The 27,464-nt window shown below is 32.4% G+C and overlaps 1 protein-coding gene and 1 non-coding gene across 3 annotated transcripts in view; both read right to left on the reverse strand.

Annotated features, from left to right (window-relative positions):
• The window catches only part of LOC138692690 (vesicular acetylcholine transporter-like), a 436,812-nt gene that overhangs the window by 92,492 nt on the left and 316,856 nt on the right, over positions 1 to 27,464 (reverse strand). The window lies entirely within an intron of this gene.
• On the reverse strand, positions 23,101 to 23,207 carry LOC138693543 (U6atac minor spliceosomal RNA). The gene has a single exon (XR_011330372.1). It is a non-coding gene; the product is annotated as a U6atac minor spliceosomal RNA (small nuclear RNA).

The following is a 27,464-nucleotide window of genomic DNA, read 5'->3' on the forward strand; positions in this document are numbered from 1 at the left end:
CACTCGCACGACACCTGCAGAATTTTAACCGCGCTGCACGTACGACGGCCAAATGATTACGTGGCCAGTTCAAATCAATCAGCGGATGGGAGCTGCAAGCAAAAATGAGAATATCCGACACTGCAATTCTGTTCCGGGAACCTTTGGCCAGGCCATCGCTTTCCGAGTCTTCCAACATTTCTTCGACCTTGGAGGTTATATTTAAATGATATAGATTATGACTCTGTAGTCTTCCAAGAAGTGATACTATAACCATTCTTATGTGTGCATTTTTTAAATCTCAACCTTCTATTCGTGACGTCACTGTTGTTCTGAGGCTCGGTCTTCCAATCCACTTCGGAGATGTGTTATAACTATTTTTTTAATCCAGTGTTCTCTTTCTGTCTATGCGGATGACGTGAATATGTTAGGAAAAAATCCACAAACGATTAGGGAAAAGACGGGAATTTTACTTGAAGCAAGTAAAGAGATAGGTTTGGAAGTAAATCCCGAAAAGTTAAAGTATATGATTATGTCTCGTGACGAGAATTTTGTACGAAATGGAAATAAAAAAATTGGAAATTTATCCTTTGAAGAGGTGGAAAAATTCAAATATCTGGGAGCAACAGTAACAAATATAAATGGTACTCGGGAGGAAATTAAACACAGAATAAATATGTTGTTATTCGGTTGAGAAGCTTTTATCATCCAGTCTGCTGTCAAAAAATCTGAAAGTTAGAATTTATAAAACAATTATATTACTGGTTGTTCTGTATGGTTGTGAAACTTGGACTCTCACTTTGAGAGAGGAACAGAGATTAAGGGCGTTTGAGAATAAGATTCTTAGGAAAATATTTGGGGCTAAGAGGGATGAAGTTACAGGAGAATGGAGAAAGTTACACAACGCAGAACTGCACGCATTGTATTCTTCACCTGACATAATTAGGAACATAAAATCCAGACGTTTGAGATGGGCAGGGCATGTAGCACGTATGGGTGAATCCAGAAATGCATATAGAATGCTAGTTGGGAGGCCGGAGGAAAAAAGACCTTTGGGGAGGACGAGACGTAGATGGGAGGATAATATTAAAATGGATTTGAGGGAGGTGGGATATGATGATAGAGAATGGATTAATCTTGTACAGGATCGGGACCAATGGCGGGCTTATGTGAGGGCGGCAATGAATCTGCGGGTTCCTTAAAATCCATTTGTAAGTAAGTAATGAATGCAATAATTATTAAAGCTTTAAAATCGTCCATTTCATTGGCTCACCTTGTATAATCACTGATTAATGTTCTAACTGCTTTACTGTGTTAATGTTATAAAAAGCTTCGGCTGAGGCTTTGGACAACGACGGACACCACGTCGAAACTAGTCAGCCAGGTAATAAATTTTTATAATATTAATACAGTTAAGCAATTATAACATTAATCAGTGAAATATTAATGATTGAATTCGTAGAATGTATTTTACATCGTTTTTATTTTTACCCAGAAAATTTTCAAATAAACTGGTGTCTTTTTTATTAATTACTTAACGACGCTATATGAACTACGTGGCTACTTATCGTCGGTGGAATTTATGGTACTGAGTTAATATTTTGGACAAATGATTCCGAAGTTTAGCTACATGTTTATCTATAGTAATGTCACAAGAGGTCTGAGAGGTGATAAATCCACGAGCGAAGGATTTTTTTGGAAAATCTCAGGCCTCGAGTGACAGTTGTTAGGACTATTTCATGAATAAAATAAAAATGTAAATAATATATCCCTAAAATTCGCTCACAAAATGTTAATAATTGTATATTTATGAATACTTAACGTATTCAGACATTGTGAAGTCGAAATAGATGAATAACGATTACTGCAATGAAGAAATTGAATGTTAGTCAGTAATGCCAATTGAGAAAAGCGAAATGCGAGTTTAAAAATGTTAATTAAATGTACTGCGATTTTCTTTTGTTATTATAACAGAAATACGTTTTCGTTATCAGCTGAAATCATAATTTAATTTAAACATTTTATAGTATAATTACAAATAACCTGATTAATGCATTAATTAAATGAGCAATTGTTATGAAGGGGTGTCATTTTCTTTAGATACAATGGACATGGAATTAGAAGATGAAGATGTAGATGTGGAAGTAGGATTTCGTACTTTATTTAGTACAATGGATTCATGCACATCGATTTACGTGGAAACAGTTGGCGATACTGATTAAACAAAAGAACGACCATACGATAAATTGATAGTGATAAATCGTGAATAAAATAAAAATCTAAATAATATATCCCTAAAATTCGCTCACAAAATGTTAATAATTGTATATTTATGAATACTTAACGTATTCAGACATTGTGAAGTCGAAATAGATGAATAACGATAACTACAATAAAGAACTTGAATGTTATTGAGTAATGCCAATTGATAAAAACGAAATACAGGTTTAAAAATGTTAATTACATGTACTGCGCTTTTCTCTTGTTATTATAACAGAAATACGTTTTCGTTATCAGCTGAAATCATAATTTAATTTAAACATTTTATAGTATAATTACAAATAACCTGATTAATGCATTAATTAAATGAACAATTGTTATGAAGGAGTGTCATTTTCTTTAGATACAGTGGACATGGAATTAGAAGATGAAGATGTAGATGTGAAGTAGGATTTCGCACTTAATTCAGTACAATGGATTCATGCTCATCGATTTAAGTGGAAACAGTTGGCGACACTGACTAAACAAATGAACGACCATAGTGATAAATCGAGCTGCAGAAATTATTGCGATATATGACTAATTGGTTGGAATTAAAAACCGCTACAGGGCTATTTCTGGCAATACATTATTGTCCAAATATCGAAATAGCATTCTCTAGAACTGCACATATCTGTCGTGACGTAAATTATGGCTGACTACTACGGACACTACATGCAAATGGTGCATCACTATTCTTCATTTGTATTTACTTACATATTGGACGAGGAATATATTATGGTTCATATAAATTTTATATACCTGATCAGTTGGCGGTAAATATTTTATTCTTGACAATTACATTTCATTGGCCGAAAATGGAATCGAGTCATATAAACGAAATAGCCACCTTTATTAAAATCAGACGCTAGATAATCATCGCAGTTGGTAATGCAACGTAAGGTAAACCAATTAAAATAATTTACATTTGTATTTATATTTTCTATAACATTTTTCGATAGGTCAGCCATGTTTGTTTTTAAGTTACTGTAATGTGATGCGTTTTATAACAAAATAGAAACAACTGCCGGTTAGATACAATAATTTGTATGGACTATTTCGTTTATATGACGTCATTCCATTTTCGACCAATGAAGTGTAATGAAATTTTGAATTCCAACCAATCACAGTCACACTTTGCGATAATTTTTGCAGCTAGATTTATCGCTTTTAATTTATCGCATGGTCGTTCGTTTGTTTAGTCGTTGTCGCCAACTGTTTCCCCGTAAATTGATGATCATGAATACATTAAGATGCAACTACACGGTTAAACTTTTCTTTCAACTTTAAAGCAATAAATGCAAGATTGATATTTAATATTAATTAATATATTCACGCAGTGAAGACGACGTTCAAAACGGCGCACCATGTAGACACAAAATCTTCATGCATCTTAATTGAACGTACCTTTTAAACTTGATTCTTTCAATATTCTTCCCAGATTGCACGCATACGCGATTGGAATATTGAACCGTGTAGATGCAGCTTTAGTTCCGTTACACACTACAGCGAGAATGCGTTTGTCGAGCTATAAAAATGCTTTCCTGTAGCACTGAGTAAGTCGAAATAAGGCACAGCTGACATTGGTCCTGCTCCCACAGGTAACTTAACCTATAATTGTAGCCTATAAAATTTGTATTTTGTGAATGAAATTAAACAATTAATAGAAAGTTAGATTTTCAAATTTATGTAACAACATCGCATATCAAACCCAAACATCTACATCTTCATCTTATAATTTCATGTCTATTGTAGGCTATCTGAAAAAATTACATTCCTTCATTCAGATTTGATAACTGCGTTTTCAACAATTCTTCATTTAATTAATGTATTAATCAGATTTCTGTAATCATATTATAAAATTGTAAATTAAACTGTGATTTCAGCAGATAATGAAAATGTATTTATGTTATAAATTATAATAATAAGAGAAAAGTGCAGTACATGTAATTAACATTGTTAAACCTGTATTTCGCTTTTCGAAATTGGCATTACTGAATAATAACATCGAATTTCTTTATTGCAGTAATCGATATTCATCTATTTCAACTTCACAATGTCTGAATAGGTTAAGTATTTGTAAATATACAATTATTCGCTAAACTGGAGAATTCCCACGGTATCTTTGAACCGTGCCGTTACGTTTAGCACCAAATTTAAGTAAATACACAATCTTGCCAACATAAGAACACGACGTTGGTGTGTGGCGTCGTTGGAGGGAGAAATTTGTTTCTTTTCTCTCTCTACCTCCTTCGTTCTGAACATTACTGTTAGCTACAAGATATATTTGCACAAATATATTGAAGTAGATTACGTGACCTATTACGTGACTTAGATGAGAGTCTCGAGACAATACAGTTTTGCTATATTTCTTTTTTTTTATTAAATGTTAAGCACAGGAACGCCATTTCGTAATTTTATTTAAGAAACAAGCCAAACAAATTATCTTTGCATCAAAAACGGATGCTCCCTGGACCAAATTATCGTATTTTATAATTGTTTGTATGCAACAGAAGCCAGAAGTCTTGCACTTGACTAATGGAGTGAATTATTTAAGAATATAGTCGCGAATTTTACTACCACCATTTCGATTGTGTTTTGTTTGGCACGGCTCGGTACGGCCTGGTGACTAGTGGCCAGAGAGTAACGTCGACTATCGACATTGCTCTGCCGTGGATATTATCCAGTTGTTCCCAATTATTGATATTTTCTGATCGAATTTTAGGGATATATTATTTACATTTTTATTTTATTCACGAAATAATCGTAACAAATGTCACTCGAGGTCTGAGATTACAACAGATAATATATACAATAATTTGATTTTTTCTATACTACTCTGATTGGTTGAAATTCAACCGATTCTTACACAACATTGATGAATAACTATATGAATAAATAACCTTTGTAATTATTCAACTTTGGAACTTTGGAAATTGCTTTTTTCATTTAAATCCGTACTGAGTGAAGCCAGAGGATCACATCCCTGATATGCTGATACACCCATACAGTCTTGAGAGTACTGCCCGAACAAATCCTGCAGTTCACCGAATTGTGATAAACTTGAGGAAATGGGGAGTTCAGCACCAACTAGGCACGAAGAGAAGGGGGGACGATCGTCATGTTCTCTGGACGAGAAATGAAAGGAAATGGGCGCCAGGCTTGGAGAAGTAATGGACAATATCCTACGGGAAATCATCTCTATCTTCTAGGAGGAGCTTCACCTAATGAAGAGATATTTTTAATGTGTCAGAAATTTGTATGACGTGGAAGACACCACTTCCAATATCTATATATATAATTTGAACTGGTAATGGAAATTACGGGAAAACGGCTGAACGGATTTTAATAAATGACTCCTCATTTTGAAGCTTGGAACCCAAAGTTTTTCAGAAAAATAGTAGTTTTCAGTGAAATGTCAATTTTCCTACATCATTTTCCTATTTTCCAAAATCCGTCTGTCGTCAGTTTAAAAAAAAATATGGCTTTTCAGAATAAAACAAAACACACACTACAATAAACAATATTACACGAAGGCCATGATCTGCAGGATTGCTGACATATTTAGAGTTCAGATGGCGTATAATAGTAATATGCGTTACAAGAGCGGTATGTTGAAGTTTTCATGTTCGAGGAAAAGTTTGAAAAAGCGAAACGTAGTTGAGCTTTTTTAATTTCCGAGAATTGAAAGAAAGCATACCGCTCGTGTATCGTACATTATTTTGTGCGAAGATCGTTTATTACATACCTGAAAGAGGAATTTCTAATTAGTTGCAATGAAATCTCCATCTTGGTTTCTGTTCAATGACGGCAAATTTGTAAAACAAAAATATCTATCTTCAACATTGTTGCTTTAAAATGTTTTCTGTGTTTACTATAGTCCAGCAAGCCGTGATATGCGTCTGCCTTTTTTTTCCCCCCCAGTCCATAAATGCGAACTTAAAACAAACGGCAAGGTTATGTAATGATTTATTTTTCATTTTAATATTTTAACAATATTATTTATATAACATATTGCAGTAATAGCATCGGCATCTGGAATCTTGTTGATTTTTTCACGGCTTCCTTAATGTTACTTGCATGACGAATGCAATAACTTTAGTGGAGTTGTAGAGTTTACTTAATTTTTGCAAATATTTAAAAACAATAATTAACATTGAAATTTAGGTGAAATTGCAGTGGTAAGTTTCCAATTTATAATTATTACTATATTGAACGTCTCTAAAAAAATATGTTAGAAGCCTAAAGCAGTAAAATCAATATGTCACTTAAGCGGTAAGAAGAGGGAAATTGTTATGTGTGTTAGTTTGGGAATACTGAATGTGGAATTTTAGACTTTCCGCGGATTGGTTTTGTGCGGAAACCAAGCAAATACGCACGATCTCGCACAAAAATAATTTACAGGTCTGATTCTCTGGTCTGTAGTTTTTCGAGTACAGCTGTGTCTTGGATATTAAGAACTACAAAACTTAAGAATGTTTGATGAGATTATTACCATTAAAAATGAAATATTATTATAGTTAATGCAATATTATGTGAGTATACCTATTTTCCACTAATTACACACATTAATGCTATATTGATGATATGAAAATGAAACCTTTTGAGGTTTTATATAAGTAGACGCAGAGAAAGAATATTTTAAATTAGATCTTTATTTCTATAATTTACTGAGTAACAACTATATATATTGTTACTGAAAATTATAAAACTTACGTAAGGTAACAATATTGTTATTAAAAATGAAAATATTTTTATAGTTATTGGTCAAGTGATGTGGGTTTTTTCATATATTTAATGGCAGTGTGATGTAGATATTTATATGTGTGATTCTCTAATTTTCCTAGGTAGTAATGAGTCATGCTTCCTATTTTAGCTGCGTCTTAAAACTAAATCAAAATTAATTTCATATTTCTTTCGTTTAATCGAACCTGAAATTTTCTTAACTCTCACCTATAATCCGCAATGACCTGAAATAGCTACTGCATTACTCCCTCATGAAAAATTCCCTGATCGTCCTGACATTGTTACTTGCGTTTTCGCATTGAAACTCAAGAACTGAAGATGGAAAGGTTCAAGGAAATGTATTTGGCATAAAAAGCATTCAGAGGGAGTATGTTTCACCATTATGGAAGCAAATAACTTTCAAAATGTCTGCTATTCTTCATTGGAAATAAATTTGAAACATTTTATTTGAACTTCTAATGGACTTAGTTTGCAGCATTTGCTGCACAAGCCACTAGTATTCTTTAATGTGGTGAGATTTTTACTATAAAATTATACGTGAGTCATCAGTTCTGTCCCCGACTACGGCAGACTTCAAACGCAGTGATAAATTCAGGGGGTTGCCCCCGGGGGGTGGGGAGGGAATGTTTCCCATCGGATTCTAGGATGTTCCTCCGGAGGTTTTAGACTTTTAAATTAAAAATATAATTGATACAATATTACATTTCAATTTGATATGACATTCCAGTAAGTAAAATAAATTCTGTTATGTATATTTTCTGATAGTTTTTTTATTTTTTATTTTTAGTGTTGGGGTCAGAGTGCTGCATTGGAGTGAAATCGCTCGCTTGAACTCGGTCGAATGTCGTACCCTCGAGTGAGATACGATCGGTCGTGATAAACTCGTAATAAATAGAAGCACAGTACAAGGTCATCTCACCGACATGTATTATCTTGTATGGAAGGCGACAGATAAGATACACATATGTTTTGCTCACACGGTAAAAATAAGGCTTTATTTTCTGCGTTTATGACGAACATTTAATGGAACGTACCAAAACAGGAACATGAAGTTATAAATAAAATAATATGAAAAACTTCGATATACAGTTATTATTGCTAATTAATAATTATTCAATATTTGATGTACCACATATATAATATGATAGGTCCATACATAGTGTTCCGCCTATATACTGCGACAATGTAGAAACGTTTTACAAAATATTATTGATATAGCAGTAGATTAATAACAATATTAGTACAGAGATAACGTCACAGAAAATATCATAAAATGAATAATCATGCTGCACAACTGTTACAGACGCAAAGATTGATACACTAATTATTAGAGATTATTATTATTATTATTATTATTATTATTATTACTATTATTATTATTACTAGAAAACTTGATACAGTTCTTGCATTATCGTGATTGTGTTCTCCGTTTATAATAATTACATTTACATCCAATAACATCTATCAGATGTGGCAAAAACAAAATCACTCCTGTGAAGAAAAGAAAAAAAAGAACATTTACCTACAATATTTTTATTACATTTTAAAGCAAGTTTTGTAGTTGTACTATGGAGAGCTTAGTTAAACACTGCAAAGTTTTGAAATGACAAACATCTATGATGTTACTACACAGTTCATCACTGTAACAAGAACGAATGTCTAACGCTTGGCTTATACCGTTCGAGGATTTATCGCTCGTGACAATTTTACCCATCATGCATTTGAGCTACCTATCGGATTATGCTATGAACTACTTGGCGCTCGAGCGAAAATGTCCGATGCAGACCTCTGGTTGGGGATTTTAGAAAAGGATAGTTGGCAACATAATTCGTATAGTTGAGTTTGTCGATCAATCTTCATTGGTTGAAATTCAAACCGTCTGAATTTTCAAAAGTATGCTTTCTTTCACGTGTTTTAACATTGCTACCGGAATATGATAATTTGAAGGAAGCTATTTCTTTCCATCCCTCATCACAGAACGTCATTATATTCATCCTCCTATACTGTATCATTACCTCGTCTTTGGAATTCTCTACCCAGTGACATCAGGGATTGCCGGACTCTATCGAAATTCAAAATAAGTTAGAAATGCATTTTTTGTGTAACGAAATTTGTTATTAATAAGTTACTAGAAGTGTCGATTACAGTCTTTGTCTTATCATTAATTATTGTATTTCCTATTTACATCATTAATTGCCCTTTCCTCGTTTACTTGTTTAGATTAATAATATTAATATAGATCTTAAGCTTTCTTTAATAGTATACAAATGTAAAAGTTTTAATGTTTTGCATTAAATTTTTTTTTTATTTTGTGTTACTGCCATTGTAATCGTTCTTGTTTTGTTTGAACGTTATTAATTTTTTTTTCGCTCTATGTATACATATACAGGGTGTTTCCGAGGTGGTGTTACAAACTTTCAGGGATGATGGCGAAGGGCACATGTATCAATTTGAGATAAGGAACCATGGTTCGGAAATGACTGAGTCGAAAGTTATAAGTTTGTAACACCACCTCGGAAACATCCTGTATATCCGGTGGCGTGGAAGAGAAGGTCTGATGGCCTTAATACCACCAGATTAAGGAGCCAGGTACAGTTTACAGCAGTAAAATTTTTGGAAATATTCAATATTTTTTCCTCCATTACTGCATCTTGTACAATAATGAAAATTGGTATGTATAAAACACTGTCCTGCTATGTGAAAAAAAAAAAAATTACGATTTAAAAAAATTATTAACTTTTTTTCACTGTGTAGTGATGAAGCATTTCCCTCATAACTCATAAACTTGTTAACTTTTTCATGTTCTCTCGATTTTATTTTATTGCTGAAACTCATGTTTACAATATCGATCGTCCAGTCCAAAGGTGCGACAACTCAAAAATTGCCATTTTTTTTAGGTATTTATACTACTGAAAGCTCCTTTCGGAGCTCTTTCCGAGTCAGTATTGAGATAAGTCATATTTACAACAAAAAAAAAAAACGAAATAAATTGCTTTAGAAGTAATTATAACTATGGACTTTACTAATTAATTATTAGTACATTTCGAAATGTTTTAATAATGAACTGGAAGATTGTAATAAACTCGTCCTGAATACTGACTCATTTCTAATTGTCGTGGTTATGAACCAGAACTCTGTTCCTTTCTATGTGATTTATTTAAAACTTTCAACTGAAGATATCTCAAAACTTGTTTTTTTTTTTAGTTGTCGCACTTTTGAACTAGACGATCGATATCATGGTCTTTCAACTACATTCCTTAGTAAATAATATTTTTTTTTTATTTTGTGTTAGAAGAAAATACCGATATCTGATCTTTTTAAAAATGAATTTATTTTTTATCAGAAAATCTATCAAAGGTAGAGAAGTGATCTTGCATCATATTGTAGATATGACTCGCATAAATACACACGAAAAATATCATCACAAAATGTTGGATGGTTTTTACAGTTATGTGGAAAACGCTTCATCACTGCACAGTGAACTGAATTTTGAAAAAAGAAAATGTAAATAATTTTTTTTAAATCGCAAAAATATTTTTTTCATATACCAGAAGGACAGTGTTTTACACATACTAATTTTCATTATTGTAGAAGATACAATAATGGAGGAAAAAAGTTAAATATTTCCAAAACTTTACTGCTGTGAGCTGTACCTAACCCCTTAAATACATTTATTATTACTATAATAATAATAATAATAATAATAATAATAATAATAATAATAATAATAATAATAATAATAATAATAATAATAATAAAGCAGTACGAGTATTAAGGTATTGGGGAATGTCCACTTTCCCTAAAACATTGAACTCTAGACTAGAATAAAGGTGTGACTATAAAGAGGTAAAGACGAAAAGGTCTACCAGTTGATCTAACATTGCTAACATAATTTTCAGTAGATCCCAGAGAGATTAAAAATAACCTTTCAAGGCGATAACTTCCTTGTATTTCATAGTTTTTATGTATGTATTTATTCACACTGCAATGGGTATATACCCGGTGGCAGTGGTAACTAATTACACTCAATAATGACAATAATAAACTTATTAATTAAAAATACAATTATAATAATACTAATAATTAATACTACTACTACTACTACTACTACTACTACTACTACTACTACTACTACTACTATTACTACTACTACTACTACTAGTAGTAGTGTTTTCTAGTGTTTATAAATGATCTTGCCCCCCTTATAAAAGATGTAGGTCATCCCATATTATTTGCAGATGACACAAGTATAGTAATTACAGCCAATAACTCCAACACATTCCAATCTTCAACAGAGGAAATTCTCTTCAAAATATGTGACTGGTTCTCAGTCAATAAATTAGTATTAAATTGTAACAAAACTAACATAATTCAATTTAAATCCTGTCCAAATTCAACGTCGCAAATTTCTAGCGCAATAATTAACAATAGATCCCTATTAGAAACAACAACCACCAAATTTCTTGGCTTAAAAATCGATAATGTGTTAAATTGGAAAAATCATATTAAAGAAATTACCCCCAAACTAAATTCAGCTTGTTTTGCTATTAGATCTAAGCAAAATATAGTAAATATCAATACCTTAAAAACAATATACTTTGCATACTTCCACTCGGTAATGAGTTTTGGAATAATGTTCTGGGGAAATTCCACAGATAGTAACAATATATTTCTATTACAAAAAAGAGTAATTAGAATAATAGTAGATGCGAAATCTAGGGAGTCGTGTAGGACTATTTTCAAAAAACTACAAATAATGCCTATGGCTTGTCAGTATATCTTTTCATTAATAGTCTTCTTCGTATGTAATCGTGAAAACTTTGTAACTAATTCAACAGTTCATAGCATAAATACAAGTCAAAAAAATGACTTTCATACTCCATCGGCAAGTCTATCGTGCTATCAAAAAGGAGTGCGTTATATGGCAGTAAAAATGTTTAATAGCCTCCCTATCGATATAAAAAATGAAACTCAAAATATAAAATTATTTAGGGCCAAATTAAAGAAGTACCTAATTTCTCACGCCTTCTATTCTGTAGGTGAATTCATGACATTCAATAACACTTCATGAAATTGATACTAAAACTATGTGTTGTACTAGTAGACTATATTGTAAATCTCGTCTGTATATATTTCATCTAGACTGTGACTATAAATTAAGATTTTATAATAGTATTAAGTTTTTTGACTTGTTCCATATTCTAGCTGTAAGCATGAATAGTCTACCATGGAATGTTAATAAATACAATACAATACAATACAATACAATACAATACAATACAATACTGCTACTACTACTACTATTACTACTACTACTACTACTACTACTACTACTACTACTACTACTACTACTAATAGTAATAATAAAAATAAAAAAAAAAAAAATAATAATAATAATAATAATAATAACAACAGGGAACATCCTAAATTAAATGAAGCACGATCAGTTAAAATAACATTTAAAGTAAATCTGAAGTATCTTAAACCTAAGTTCGAACTAAAACCCACGAGTATAATATGTTCATATCTGCACAAGTACCTTTCGACACTACACTCATTTCGCTGTCAACTCACGCACTGCATTGCAACTACGACATATTTCACTGATTCCATCCTGATTTCACTAACACTTCAAGAACATTTCACTGATTAAATACTTTGCACTGCCACTATAAACTATAAAGCTTCGCTGACAGGAACACGTTTCACTTACACAACACACTTCACTGACACAACATAATTCTTCACTGATACAACACTTCAATAACAAAATATCAATTACACCCTTTAAATACTATGTATAATTACCGTCTGTTAGTGAAGTCCTTAAGCCTATTTTTAAATACATTTTTGGTTGTTGGTAAAGCCTTTAGTAAGTCTGCAGGCAAAGCATTCCAGTCCCTGATAATACGATTGGGAAAAGAAAACTTTCCATGGAAGATGGAAAGACTGAAAATCGGGTAATCGTATTCGGAACATGTTACAATTTAGAAATATTCAAAAGTCAGATCTGGTTTCTCGATGTAACGTTCAGTGAGAGTTCCAATATATTTACACAATAATTCACAATAACAAACATTACAAAGAAAGTATCTCACAACTGTGGAACTTTTATTAAACTCGTACATGAGACGTGTAGGATATAATTCTCATTCTAGGCGCCCTTTTTTTAAAATAAGGTTTTAGTATTGACGGCAATACATTATTCAACAGTCATTAACTTTTCATATTTCTTCGGCATTTTTTTTTTTGTTTCGGGCAAAGTCATTCGAGAAATATAATTCGGGAGAATGGTTATTCGAGAAAATGTACGGGAATCCAACCTTCACAGAAAATTGCAATCATTTATCCTAATTCCATGACCTATTTCCTGTACAGGCGTTACAAATAATCACAGGGTCTCCTTAAATCCCCTGTCACTTTTTTATTTTGTATTGTTGGCTGATTTTAGACCATTAAAATCTTGATGCTAATATTAACATTATGTTTTGCACGATCGTGTTCTTTTTTCTGTATTTACAGCTATTGTTTTTAGGCCTTGAAAGTAAAATTCCCACACAGAAACTTTTTGCTAGGGAAACCATTCTTCATAACTAGGGAACGGAATTTGGAGTAGTAAAAGCTAGTATTGGCATCTACACAGTCATTTGTATACAACCCTTTATACCAAGTCCTCCCCTCCATGACATACTCGCAGGTCTCTACATGTCAACAACAGGTGAACGGGACAGTTGTCGCATAAGAACTTCAACATGCAGGTTTGCAGTTCAGAGTAGTGAAGTGCGGGTACAATGCCGAAAGTGAAACCAACTAACAATACAGTATTGAAAGACTATATTTGTAAAACCTCCAGATCAAGTATCAAAATTCAGGAAACAATTCCCTAAATTGTCGCTTCCCCCATGTCCAGTTCCTACGAGATGGGGGTCATGGTTAGAAGCTTGTAATCATTACGCACGTCACCTCCAATCTGTGAAGAAAGTGGTCCAGTCTTTCGATACCGATCACGCGGCTGCGATTCAAGTACGCCAGGAACTGCTAAATGATGAAACAATCGAGAAAGAAGTCACGGATATTAAGTCAAATTTTGGATATTTACCGGATGCCATTATTCAATTAGGAAAGTCAGGAGTAGAACTAGTTGAGCAAATAAATATTATGAGGACTATTGTAAATAAACTGAGTGCAGTAGAAGGTGAAATAGGAAAACGAGTTGGTGAAAAAATGAACAAAGTTTTGATTAAAAATGATGGATACGATATTCTTAGTCGGATTTCAGATGTACTAACAAAGACGTGTCCCAATGACGTCATTCAACATGTGAATTTAATTGACGTATCTTGTTTCAAGTACTCTCTAATTGTCTCTGCAGATGGAGAGCGGAGTTTTTCCATGTTACAAAATTTCCTTCCTTGCAACAGAGCAAAGTTGTATTTTGAAAATTTGAAAATAATATTTACAATTTATTATAACAAGGCATAACAAGGCATAGCATTAATTGAAAATGCCATTTCGTTTGGATCTACATATTCAGACGCGAGTTCCATACAGAAGACAACTGTCTATCAACATCAATATGTCCACTGACACGCGAAGATGCAGAGGTTCATATTTAATTATGTATATTTGTAATGTTGTTTATTGGTGTCTTGTGCGTTGCGAAGAAAAGCACATGTAGTTCAAAAAGAAATGCAGATTATGTATGTAGGTCACTATATGTCATTAAACTACTCCATTTGTTTATTCTGAAATATATTTACAGACGTTGCGTGTAAGTTTGTATGAAGTGGACTGTACTCTTCCATGCGCCGTGACGCAGCTCGCTTGACAGTCACTGAGCTACGAATATCTATACTACGTTTCACCATTCTTTATAATACTCCAAATCCCTTTCCCTGGTCATAACATAAAACATACCCATTACAGCGCACTTATTGTTACTTAGTTACCATTACAGTGCAGTTTTGCGAAGGCTTTGGAATAATATTGCTCTAAAATTTCAATCCAAAATATATTGTATTTGGAATTTTAAAAATATGTTCGTGCAAAAAATGATATACAATACACGTTTGTGAAATGCTTGTTTTTCAAACTTTTCCTCGATATTGTAAAAAGCACTTCTCAACGTTGTATCGTAATAATAGGTATTCCGTAACGCACGTCGTAGTATAAATACGCAACGTTGGACTTTTTGTGTGATTTATGCAATGACTGCGCTGTTCGACTTCGTGGCACACCGAAGTACTGCACCCAGTGAACCAGACGCTATTTTATGGACGTCGATGGGGATGGTACTGGCTAGTAAGGGGCGAAGCGAGGGGAAACCAATACACCAACACACAACAGCGCCTGAATCCGCAACTTAGCGGTTGTAACGGAAGTTCTCTGCGGCGACGGATCGTGTGAACGGAACGGGCGGGGAGGTGGATCGAAACAAGACCAATGACGGCGAACCTCTGCGTTCTAAATATAAGTTCAAAGGACATAATTATTTGACGACAGAACTTATAAAACTTAACGATATTCAGTACAACACGATTCATTCATTCATTCATTCATTCATTCATTCATTCATTCATTCATTCATTCATTCGTTCATTCATTCATTCATTCATTCATTCATTCGTTAGTTTTTTCGTTAGTCAGTTCGTTCGTTCGTTAGTCAATTAGTTCATTCATTCATTCGTTAGTTCATTCGTTCGTTAGTTAGTTCATTCATTCATTAGTTCGTTCATTAGTCAGTTCGTTTGTTAGTCAGTTCGTTCATTAATTAATTAATTAATTAATTCATTCATTCATTCGTTCATTCATTCATTCATTCATTCATTCATCCATCCATTCGTTAGTTCGTTCGTTCGTCAGTCAGTTCGTTCGTTCGTTCGTTCGTTCGTTCGTTCGTTCGTTCGTTCGTTCGTCAGTCAGTTCGTTCGTTCGTTAGTCAGTTCGTTCATTCATTCGTTAGTCAGTTAATTAATTAATTAATTAATTAATTAATTAATTAATTCATTCATTCATTCATCCATCCATTCGTTAGTTCATTCGTTCGTTAGTTAGTTCATTCATTCATTAGTTCGTTCGTTAGTCAGTTCGTTCATTCATTCATTCATTCATTCATTCATTCATTCATTCATTCATTCATTCATTCATTCATTCGTTAGTTTGTTCGTTAGTCAGTTCGTTCGTACGTACATTCATTTATTCGTTAGTTCGTTCGTTCGTTAGTCAATTAGTTCATTCATTCATTCGTTAGTTCATTCGTTCGTTAGTTCATTCATTCATTAGTTCGTTAGTCAGTTCGTTCGTTCATTCATTCATTCATTCATTCATTCATTCATTCGTTAGTTCGTTCGTTCGTTAGTCAGTCAGTTCGTTCGTTCGTTAGTCAGTTAGTTCGTTCATTCATTCGTTAGTCAGTTCATTCATTCATTCATTCATTCATTCATTCATTCGTTAGTCGTTCGTTAGTCAGTTCGTTCGTTCGTTCATTCATTTATTCATTCGTTGGTTCGTTCGTTAGTCAGTTCGTTCGTTCGTTCGCTCGTTCGTTCGTTCATTCATTCATTCATTCATTCATTCATTCATTCACTCATTCGTTCGTCAGTTCGTTCGTTCGTTAGTCAGTTCGTTCGTTAGTTAGTTAGTTCGTTCATTCATTCATTCATTCATTCTGCCCAAAGGTAGGTCCTTCACTGCAAACCTAGCATTCTCCAATCCTCCTTTTCTGCCTCCTTCTTAATCTCCGCAATCGATTCATATCTATTATCTTTTTCTACCTCGAACATTTTTCCTTTCACCATTCCTTCCAGGGTATCCTTCAGTTGGCAGTCTTTTTCGTAGCCAGTGACTAGCCAATTTCTTTTTCTCCTCCTGATCAGTTTCAGCATTGTTATTTCTTCATCCACTTTTTAGTACAACTTCTTTTCTTATTGTCTGTCCATTTCACACTCTCCATTCTTCTTCATATCCACATTTCAAATGCTTCTAGTTGCGATTTTTCAACCCTTTCCAACACGTGGCATATTAAAGGTGTAACTTAAAATCCCACTGCACAACATTCATACAGTATAGGCTTATTCCAAATCAGTGATTCCCAACCAATGGCGAATTTTGAGGGTTTTAGGAGGAATATATCTGCAGTGCTTGGGAAAAGTGACACAAGTCAGTTTCCACAAACCTTTTTTGATAATTTATTGACAACTTACACTGGTTTATGTCGATTTGATTTTTTTCTCTATGAATTATTGTAATGGGAGGAATACTTATGTATTTTTTTTCCAAGCGAGGAGATGTTCCGTAAGTTGTCAGTAAATTATCAAAAAAGGTTTGTGGAAACTGACTTGTGTCACTTTTCCCGAGCACTGCAGATATTTACTGAATGTTTGTTGACATGTGGTGCGTTCGCTGAAAGTTGATTCTTGTGGACTCACTTTTTTTACCATTCTTTTCACATTTACTTTTCCGATTTTTGCTATGGCAACCTTTATTATTTATTTTTTGTATTGCACAGATATTGGAGGAAAAAATGGAAGTATAAGAGTACAGTACATCACTTATTCATAGATTTAAAAAATGCATATGACTCGGTTATGAGGGAAGTTTTATATAATATTCTTATAGATGTTGGTATTCCCAAGAAACTAGTTCGATTAATTAAAACGTGTCTCAGTGAAACTTACAGCAGAGTCCGTATACGCCAGCTTCTGTCTGATGCTTTTCCAATTCACTGCGGGCTAAAGCAAGGAGATGCACTATCACCTTTACTTTTTAACTTCGATCTAGAATATGCCCTTAGGAAACTTCAGGATAACAAAGATGGTTTGGAATTGAATGGATTACATCACCTTCTTGTCTATACGGATGACGTGAGTATGTTAGGAGAAAATCCACAAACGATTAGGGAAAACACAGAAATTTTACTCCAAGCAAGTAAAGCGATAGGTTTCGAAGTAAATCCCGAAAAGACGAAGTATATGGTTATGTCTCGTGACCAGAATATTATATGAAATGGAAATACTATAAAAACTGGAGATTTATCCTTCGAAGAAATGGAAAAAATTAAGATATGTACGAGCAACAGTAACAAATATGAATGACACTTGGGATGAAATTAAACGCAGAATAATTCGGTTGAGAAGCTTTTGTCATCTAATCTGCTGTGAAAAAATCTGGAAGTTAGAATTTATAAAACAGTTATATTACCAGTTGTTCTGTATGGTTGTGAAACTTGGACTCTCACTTTGAGAGAGGTACAGAGATAAAGGGTGTTTGAGAATAAGATTCTTAGGAAAATATTTGAGGCTAAGGGGGATGAAGTTACAGGAGAATGGAGAAAGTTACACAACACAGAACTGCACGCATTGTATTCTTCACCTGACATAATTAGGAACATTAAATCCAGACGTTTGAGATGGGCAGGGCATGTAGCATGTCTGGGCGAATCCAGAAGTGCATATAGAGTGTTATTTGGAAGGCCGGAGGGAAAGGCACCTTTGGGGAGGCCGAGACGTAGATGGGAGGATAATATTAAAAAGGATTTGAGGGAGATGGGATATAATGACAGAGACTGTATTAATCTTGCACAGGATAGGGACCAATGGCGGGCTTATGTGAGGGCGGCAATGAACCTGCAGGTTTCTTAAAAGCCATTTGTAAGTAAGTAAACCTTTACTATTTTCATTTTCTCGCGGCACACCGGTTGGAAAATGTTGCACTATAGCAAGGAATTATTCCTCGTAGTACTAATTGTACTGTAATGTAATAGGTCTTGGCTTGAATAATAAATAACAACAATTTTTGTGTTCTATGGCACTGCTAGTGACGTCAAAGCTTACAGAAAAGCCTTCTTGTCAAAACGTTACAATTTTTCTTCTCTTGTAAGTCGAGTATACACGTTTCATATCAAAACGACAGTAAAAACTTACACCGAGAACAGTTCGTAACAGGAAAGTAAATTCACTAGGGAAACAGGATAAAGTCCTAACCACATTCTAGTATATTAGTCACGAAGCTCAATACTTAATAAATATGCATCCATAGATAGTTGCTAACCACCAGGATCGCTACTATCGCCTCATCACAGATCCTTTCCCTAGCAGACGATAAAATGTTTTATACTTTCGATATAGTGTTCCTTTTAAAAAAAGTTAACACCTTCCTTCCACTATTGAAATATGAAATACATAAGGTTTATATATTATTTTCATAAAGCATATATTATATAAGTATACATAATCTTTCGGAAGTAGGATAACTCTGACCTCATTTTCTTACAATTTATAGTGCTACAAACGTCTCCTTGTCCCATATTATTATTCAAATTAGTGTATTTTGTGGAGGTGCAGTTGAACGTATAAGCAAGGCATAGGCCACAATGGGGATACGAAACCTCAAGTCCCTATCACTCGGGACCTCAATTGCATTGTTCAAACTCAAAGTCGCACCAGTAGCATCATATGCCATTGAGATAATATGGACGTACCTGAGCTACCAAAACCTGAAAACTTTGGACAGGGCTAAGTCCAGATATATAAAAAGAATACTCTGCATCTCCAAGTTCGCTCCAACCCGACTCGTGTACCAGCTGGCAGGAACAACGTCCTTCATAGAAGATTTAATGGCCACCTACAACCTGACACCAACCCCAGCCAGTACGAAGTTTTTTGACGAACGACGACAGAAAGCCGCAGAAATTGACCCTGCATTTTTCCGCACCCCAGCGATGAACAACGAGGAATGGAAAGCAGCCAACTTCGAGCTACGTCACCATTACACAAGGGGAGCAATCCATGGGTTTCACTACCGCATCTGTACTAGAAAAGGTTTTCACCAGGTGACCAGTGATTGTGCGTGTATAATCTGTGGACTGCATTGCCCGCTATATCACCTCTTTGAGTGCTCATTAAGAACATTGCCGCTGTCATATTACGCTAAAGATGAATGACAAAGAACTGTGTACGACATATTCACAATGCTCGATATACACAATGTGTTTATTAAATCTATTATATAAGGCATAATAAAAGCCTAAACTAACCAGACCTAACCTGTCACAGATCCGTATATGGAAGGAGTATGAGTACAAAGGAATTATCTCAGCGCTAGTTTAGACTACTAACATATTACATTAATCAGATTTCAGATTGGAGTACCATAAGAAACGAATAAATACAACTGAAATATAGACAAATTGCATTTACAAGTTATCATACGTAACTGTATGCTTAATTATAATGTATAGATGCGAATATTGAAGTACTGTTACAGTTGACATAACCTATAATTTCAACATATCTAAATATCCGTGCGGTGCAACTGAAAATTATTGAATCGTGCATAAATGAATGTGCAAGAATTTCGCAATATTTAATCGAAATAAAGGCAGGTATTGCACATACGAACAATGTAATTTTCACACCAAAAATAATATTACACCTTAACTCGCAAGTGAATTATGTCTGAAGTGTCTCATAATCATTGTTTTAAATTTTATTAATGCAATTACACTACATTTTAGAGAAATATATGTTACTCTTTATGCATTCCAACTAATTTATATGGTTGAAACGCTGCCTTTCGTGATGGGGTTAAGCGAGTCACATAGTCTGCCTTACGGCCTGTATTAGGTCACGATGACAGTGGCACAGTCTATTGATCCTAGTACTCACAGGGCTCCAAGCGGCTAGCAACTTTCGCGAGAAATGCAAAAAATCATCCCAAGCTTCGTGACTATATACTAGACTGTGGTCGTTACCTCGTAACATCCAAGATAGAGAAACTTGTGACCTTGATCACAGGAAACAAACGTGGGGGCTGATCACGATCTGCAACAGCAACGCCGCGCTGTTTGATCTGCGGAGCGGAAGAGAACCAACTCATGTGGACTCGATGCATGCTCTTCCGTAAACATTAACCCTCCGGGCTGGGGAGAACCACCACATTAATAAAATAAAAAAAAAAAAAATATGTAATTGGATTTGCTTTAACTATCGTACACCCTTTCCTGATCACCCCTCTTAATTCAGTTTGCGAGAAATGAGCTTCTCCCACATGTATCTACACCCCACCCCACCCCGCAAGGTGCGCACTTTGATCTCCTTTCTCTCTACAGCACAGTCGTGCAGCTGAACTGGCCATTTTCCTTTTTTACTGTCGTTTTTCATTATTTTTGCTACAAGATAATGTAATTCCATACAGTAAACAGTATTAAAATTGCAGACATTCACATTAGACGACATGACTGATGAGCATTGGAATAAAAATACCAAGAGAAATCTAAGTATTTTAAGAAAGCCTACCCGACATCTACTGTGCTACTATATTTCTCAAGGAATCTACCGGATACACCCTCTAGGATAGGACGTTTTGTTTAGCGGTTCATTATATCAATTTGTGAAGCATACAGACTATTCACTCAAATTGCAGCGCTCGTGTGTCGTCATAATGCGAAAGTCTTCGAAGTTGCAGATAAATTATCTACGAGCAACGTAAATTGCGAGAGAATTTGCGTAGGATAAGACAAAAGCTCAAGTGTCTTTATTAGTAACATTATACGAATAAAATAAAACCTACGTAGAACCATAAAATGCTCTAATGGACGCATCCTCCTATACAGTATAATTGCCTAATCTCTGGAATTTTGTCTTGGCGTATATTTTATCTAATAAAATTTATTATTAATAGGCCTAACTAAGTTACTAGATGTGGTGATTACAGCCTTCGTGTAATCAATTATAATTATTGATATTTCTTGTTTGCTTTATAAATTGACTTTTATCATTTATTTACTTCGATAAACAATATTAATTTTGATATTAAACTTTATTTAATAGTAGGCTATAAAAAGTTAACCTGTTTTAGTATTATTATTCTTTTTTAGTTTTGTCTTAGTCTAATTGAAGGCTTTTTTTTTTTAAAAAAAGAACCATAGTCCAAAAAATGCAAATTTGAGATATTAAGCGTATGGTGAGAGTATTCAAAAATAAATAAATAAATAAATAAATAAATAAATAAATAAATAAATAAATAGATGAATAAACAGATGAAGAGATAAATAGATAGATAAATAAATAAATAAACAAATAAATAAATAAATAAGTAGATAAATAAATAGATAAGTAGATAAATGGATAAATAAATAAATAAATGAGAAAATAAACAAATTATTGAGTATATAAATAAATAAATCGTTAAATTGATAAATGGATAAATTAAATAAGTAAATAAATAAATAAATAGATAAGTAGATAAATTGATAAATGGATAAATAAATAAATGAGTAATTAAATTAATAAATGAGTAAATAAATAAATAAATAAATAAGTAGATAAATTGATAAATGGATAAATAAATAAATAAAAGAATAAATGTGTAAATAAATAAATAAATGAGTAAATGAATAATTAAATAAATAAATAAATACATAAAAAATGAATAAATAAATAAATGAATAAATAAATAAATAGATAACTAGATAAATTAATAAATGGATAAATAAAAAATGAATAAATAAATAAATAAGTACATAAGTAGATAAACTGATAAATGGATAAATTAAATAAGTAAATAAATAAAAAAATAAATAAATATAAAATGAGTAAATAAATAAATGAATAAATAAATAAATAGATAAATAGATAAATTAATAAATGGATAAATAAAGAAATGAACGAATAAATAAATAAGTAAATAAATAAATAAATAATTAAGTACATAAGTAGATAAATTGATAAATGGATAAATTAAATAAATAAATAAGTAAATAAATAAATAGATGAATAGATAAGTAGATAAATTGATAAATGGATAAATGAATAAATAAATAAATAGATAAATAAATAAATAAATGCATAAATAAATAAATAAATGAGTAAATAAATAAATGAGAAAATAAATAAATACATAAATAAATAAATAAATAAATGAGTAAATAAATAAATAAATAAATGAATAAGTGAATAAGTAAATAAATAAATAAATAAATAAATAAATAAATAAATAGATAAGTAGAAAAATTGATAAATTGTTAAATGAGTAAATTAAATAGATAAATAAATAAATAAATAAATAAATAAATAAATAAATAAATAAATAAATAAATAAATAAATAAATAAATAAATAAATAAATGTGGTTAAATGCTGACAGGCAGCAGTGCCTTAATCAATTTATATGTGTATTCCATCCTTGTGTAGGGGAGTGCTAACCGTCTCTCCTTTCGTATAAATAAATGAATAAATAAATAAATAAATAAACAAATAAATAAATAAATTAATTAATTAAGTAAATAAGTAAGTGAGTGAGTGAATGAGTGAATGAATGAATGTATGAATGAATGAATGAATGAATGAATGAATGAATGAATGAATGAATGAATGAATGAATAAATAAATAAATAACCTCTATAATAGCTCCTTCAGCTATCTCCTTTGTGCAATGAAAGAATTGGAAGTTGAGCTCCAATTCCACTGTAACTTCTACTAAATGCTCGGAATCACACTGTTCTTGTACTAAGAGATCAGGCATATTTTTTAACGTATGAAGCAAGCAAAAAAAAAAAAAAAAATGTGGAGCCATCCCCTTTTTGCATGAAAAGCCTATATAAAGTATTTTTTCTGTTCTGTTTGATATCTTTTCACATGTATGAGATAGATTCATGCAGTCTGCTTGAGCGGCGCAACTCGTTGTGGACACTCACTGCCGTGACTGTACAGGCTGTCTCATGTAACACGATCAAATTGATTTTCCACTCCCCGTTTCTGCGTTATTCAAATTTCACATATTCTGTCATTACAAGCCCAAAGGAAATGGCATTTCACATCGCACACGTGATATTCTCCAAACTCACGCATGTATCGTGTTCGTCCGAAACTACTTGACCCTATTCAGGAAAGTCTGTTATAATTAAAGCTGGCTCTAATGAAAATACAGATATAAATAAAGCTAGAGCAACACAGTTTTCTCCTCGCTCGAAATGTAAGCCTACTTTTTTTCTAAAATTATTCTTCAATTATTGTTCTTGATCAAGAGAGCTATCTAGCCCTCTTGTCCTTGATTCACCAAAATCTAATCAGGAGTGAACAGTGTCGATTTGACTCTCAAATACTCGATATACAATTTTTCTCGTTTTTGCTTCCTTTCCGAGGTAAAAATTATTTTATATGAAACATTTTATAGCGTGTTTTTGGGAAAGCTATTGATTGAATTCACAATATGAGTCAATTTACGAGAGTAGTGTATTATGATAATAAATGGTTGAGAGAATTTTAGTGGAATTCGAGCTGAACTCCCAATCGTTTCATTGCAAGAAGGAGGTAGCTCCAAGAGCTATATATATTTGTTTATTTATTTAGTAGTTTCCTTTCTACTGGTAGAGTTAAGGCCATAAAGCCTTCTCTTCCACTCAACCAGTATTAGAAAAATAGCAAATATAAAAATGGCAGAAATAGAAGAAAAATATACAATTAATAATAATAATAATAATAATAATAATAATAATAATAATAATAATAATAATAATAATAAATTTAGTTAGATGTGATTCTAAGAATGAAACAATTATAGTAATGTGAATCGAAGTAATTGTTAAAATAATAAAGAAAATTTATATATTATTAAAAATAAAAATCATATATTAGAATATAATAATGCTTGTTGGAGTTCCATTTTAATAGTTTGGGGTTTGTCTGGATTTAATTTGAGTTCAAATTTTTGCGCCCATTGAGCTGCAGATGCTAGATCTTCATTAATTTTATTTTCGTCACATAGTCATTGATTTATTTCAGTCCTATCACTGTCTAATATATACAGTTACGAAGTTCAATATGTAAGGAATATGCATCCATAGTTAGTTGCTAACCGCTAGGACCGCTACTATAGCCTCATTACAGACAATGCGAAATAGTACCGGTACAGTCTATTGTTCCTAGTATCGTCAACAACTCAAGCTTCGTGGCTGTACTGTATATACTAGACTGTAGTGCTATCAAATCATTACATATTTTAATTGTTGATGAGATCAAAAGCTATGAAACGTCTCAACTCTCATTAAAAAGGGATTTTTAGATTCTAGACATTACAGGTAATGAGGAATTTATTATTTCATCGATCTAATTTATTTTTATTTGAATAAGAATATGTGTACCTAGATTTATTAACTGCATGTTAATGGAAGTCGTGGTCGGATTCAACCAATCGGAAGGAGATGCACAATGTCTTAACTCTTATATTCTATTATTGTCGAGGGACTCTAGTATGATATGTTTTAGTACTACCGTACTTGCCATCTAATGTTAAGAATCTGAACTACAGGTTAATACAGTGAGTGATCATCGGAATGATGTGAAGTATTGAATTTTATTAAACTGAATGTGATCTAAACACAATGAAAGTTATCATTTAACCCATGTTATATTCACATAAATGTTTGAAACTTTGTAATATGAACGTTATACATGCTTTTGTCTTATAATTGGAAGTATAATTATTATGATGAAATTGGCATCCTTTAAAAGTAAAAGAATTTAATGATGAACATATTGATTGGTTGTTTCGTAGTTTGTTTATAATGATGTTATGATATTCCTCGTTAATTTATGTATTGGGCTGCAAAGGAAATGCCGAGTCGAAATCGCTATCGATTAGAAATATTAACGTGTTACGAGGACTTCGCTTAGGAAGCAAAATAAATAGAGATGAACAGAAAGCATTGCATTCAATTTACATATCTCTGTCTGTATTTATAATAACATTTTATATTTATATCTATCTATCTATACTAATAATAAATCTGTAGCCGAAATTTTTCTGGTAATTTTCGATTTTCCAAAAATAATTGGTCCTAACATATACAATTAACCACCCTGAAACCGAAAATCGCCTTTTTGAAATTTTTGTTTGTATGTCTGTCTGTCTGTCTGCCTGTCTGTATGTTTGTTACCTTTTCACGCGATAATGGCTGAACGGATTTCGATGAAAATTGGAATATAAATTAAGTTCGTTGTAACTTAGATTTTAGGATATATGGCATTCAAAATACATCATTTAAAAGGGGGGGGGTTATAAGGGGGCCTGAATTAAATAAATCGAAATATCTCCCTTATTATTGATTTTTGTGAAAAATGTTACATAACAAAAGTTTCTTCAAAAATAATTTGCGATAAGTTTTATTCCTTGAAACATTTTGATAGGACTGATATTTAATGAGATAAATGAGTTTTAAAATTAAAATAACTGCCATCTAAGGCCGTGTAATGAATTAAAAAACAAATGACTTCGTCTATAAGGGGCCTTGGACAGCAACAATCGAAAGCTATGAAAGATAGCCTACAGATAATGTTTCTGTGTTTGTATGAAGTAATATCGGAAGCTAAATTAACCGATTTGTATAATTAATTATTATTTCACCATTGGAACATAATGCTATAATGTTGTTACAGTAACTTCTGAGTGAATCGAGGACAGGTAAGATTAAAATAGCTTCTTATGCACAGAAAACTTGATAGACTATTCTCTACACTCGTTTCCTATATTTCCTAAAATAATTTTTATGACCAAATGAGTGGTCTCTGGATCAAAATGATCGCATTTTAATTATGCAAATACAATTTAAATTAAGTAACATAATAAACGATTTATCCTTATATCAAACACGAATGTTCCCTGGATCAAATATCCTATTTTAATTATATAATTATTTTATATTTATTTCTAACGGGTGCAGCGGAGCGCACGGGTACGGCTAGTACTAATAATAAATCTGGAGCCGAAATTTTTCTGGTAATTTTCGATTTCCCAAAAATAATTGGTCCTAACATATATAATTAACCACCCTGAAACCGAAAATCGCTTTTTTGAAATTTTTGTTTGTATGTCTGTCTGTCTGTCTGTATGTTTGTTACCTTTCCACGCGATAATGGGTGAACGGATTTCGATGAAAATTGGAATATAAATTAAGTTCGTTGTAACTTAGATTTCAGGCTATATGGCATTCAAAACACATTATTTAAAAGGGGGGTTATAAGGGGGCCTGAATTAAATAAATCGAAATATCTCGCTTATTATTAATTTTTGTGAAAAATGTTACATAACAAAGGTTTCTTCAAAAATAATTTGCGATACGTTTTATTCCATGAAAAATTTTGATAGGACTGATATTTAATGAGATAAATGAGTTTTAAAATTAAGATAACTGCCATCTAAGGCCGTATCTATACTAATAATCAGGGAAAGGATTTATATGTAAATACATATTTACTTATAAAGCTAATATAATTTATATTTTGCATTATCTTTATGTTTCACAATGTGTAGGGTTGAAAAATCCTACTTTTATTTTCTATATTTTTCCATATTTTAGAGTTTAGTACATATTTTCGTTAATTTCCATATATTTTCCATATTTCATATAAAACAGTCCATATTATATTAGGTTTAACAATAAAACAAAACAAAATTCCATTAACTTTTAAAAATACATTTCAACAA

The sequence above is a fragment of the Periplaneta americana genome, chromosome 17 (assembly GCF_040183065.1).
Source record: "Periplaneta americana isolate PAMFEO1 chromosome 17, P.americana_PAMFEO1_priV1, whole genome shotgun sequence".
NCBI lineage: Eukaryota > Metazoa > Arthropoda > Insecta > Blattodea > Blattidae > Periplaneta > Periplaneta americana.